A 2,138-nucleotide genomic window follows, 5' to 3' on the forward strand; every position below is an offset into this window, starting at 1 on the left:
TATTCTATAATCACTATGTGATGATATGTTTGAGGAAAAAAACTTTAAACATAAAGTTAAAAAATGTAATTACTTGGAAAATATTAGTATTCATAAAATTTTCGAGGGTAAAAATACAAATTACGATTTGTAAATTAATGAGAAGGTATGTTATGGGATTAATAGGATGCATATAAAATGGTATGCAGTGAACAATTCATGGTGTCAAAGGTTTTAATTGAAACTCTAAAAATAGAGGAAATGAATTAAAAAGTTAGACGAGAACAGCAAAGTAAAATTAATAAAAATGGGAAGGTAAGTCCTTCTTCTGTCTAGACCCGGTAGATTGATGGTGAGGAGGACTCAGATTTCCTGTTTCTCCTAAAGAGTGCCCAGCCATCTAAAGCCCCTCCAGTGTAGAGCTCTTTTCATTACAGTTTAACACTTTTGAACTTTTCAGGTTTCTTCTTGCTATATGCACTGCATGTGAATCTCATTAGTAGACATGGGAGATTGAAATACAACTGTAATAGACACAGAGTCCAGAGCATTCTGCTCCCATAAAAGTTCTTCATAACCAAACCAGCAAAAGGTATGGACAGGATGCAGAAACACAAGGATGGATTCTCCTTTATGGCTTTTTGTTTGCTTGTTTTGCTTTATTGCTACATCATCATACAAATTCATAATGGCATATTGTACACAAAACATGTGGGGAGGGTGTTGCCAGGATTTGGGGTTCTTGTCACCACTATTTTCACCCTGTTCACTCCTTGTGCAGCAGATTTTGGAGTTGGAGTGCTCACTGTATTTCCAGAGAAGTAGAAGTACTGAGAAAAGGTGATACATTCCTTGCCATGCAGCCCAAGTGGTCTTCATAAGCTCCTCCTCTTAATAGAAGCAAGTTTCTTAGCATTTCATATGCTCATAAGAGTAATTTCTCTTCCTCTTTCTGGAATAATTTGCTACTATATGAATTGGATTTACACCTTCACCTTTTACCTTTTTTTTTTTTTTGGTATAATTGGAACTATTTGATTTATTTCATGGATCTGATTTCTTAGTGATACTCCAGAAACTTAGAAAACAATCTCCCATTATGAAAGTCTTTCATCATTAAGAAGCCAGCTTCCTTCACAGAGGTCTGTGCCACAGATATTTGTTTAAAATTACTGCCACTTTGTGTTATTGTAGTTGCACATTGCTGTAGGGGCAGGAAGGGCACAGTGTGTGCTTGTTCGCTATGATTGGAGCAGACAGGGTAAAGGAGGAGTCCTTTTGCAGGCTTTTATTGGGATTTACCAGGTACAAGGCAGGTAGGGTTGCCAGGGGCCAGGAGGCTGGCTCCCAGCCCCCCAAGAAACTTTCACTCTTTCTGGGCTTTCCGGTATTCTCTCCTGGCTTTGCTTCTCTGCTGGTGGTTCTCCTCCCTGTGATGCCGCCCTTATAAGCCCAGTCTTAGCCTAAGTGTGCCCACACCTACTCCAGGTGCCCGCCATCAGGCATACATTCAGGACCACAGGGATCCATCCTCAGTCCTAATGGTGGGAGGGCAGAAAAGCCTGATACTTTACTTACCCTACAATTTCTCTTAACTACTAGGTTTTTTTATACTTATTGACATTATTGCTTACTTATATGAAGGGGACATTAAGGTTTAATGTTCAAGAAAAAAGTTTTATCTGCAGTGCTTTATTTCAGCAGTTGGTGGTTATATATCTAGTCTACCTGCTGACAATTTAAGGGCAAAATGGAAATTTTCAGCTATTTTTATTTGAAGATCTTTAAATCTTCTAGATCTTGAGTAAAATGAGACTGTGGAAGTTGGTGGCTATTCTTCAGTACTTACATTGTACAAGAACATTATTCAGGGTAATCTGCAAACACCTCCTGAGCATCTGCCACTGGAAGGCCTTACCTCATTTCACTGCTCACATACTCTCAAATCTTTCTACATCTGAATGATGGACCTACAGTATTCTTGGTAGCCATTGGATGTATTGGTTTTATTATTCTTTGACTTTCTTTCTTAACCATATCAGCAGCATTGGGAGACATTTACACTTCTGGATTTAGCATCAACCCTTGGGCCATCACTCCTTTGTATGCTGGTATTCTCTTGGCCATCATAAATACACTCACCACTATTTAGAGAAAGG

The 2,138-nt window shown here is 38.7% G+C and overlaps 1 pseudogene; it reads left to right on the top strand.

Annotated features, from left to right (window-relative positions):
• The first annotated feature begins 286 nt into the window (after window positions 1–286).
• On the top strand, window positions 287–1,226 carry LOC119242876 (sialin-like; annotated as a pseudogene).
• The last annotated feature ends 912 nt before the right edge of the window (window positions 1,227–2,138 follow it).

The sequence above is a fragment of the Talpa occidentalis genome, unplaced genomic scaffold, assembly GCF_014898055.3.
Source record: "Talpa occidentalis isolate TD23 unplaced genomic scaffold, MPIMG_talOcc4v2.1 talOcc4.13, whole genome shotgun sequence".
Classification (NCBI taxonomy): domain Eukaryota; kingdom Metazoa; phylum Chordata; class Mammalia; order Eulipotyphla; family Talpidae; genus Talpa; species Talpa occidentalis.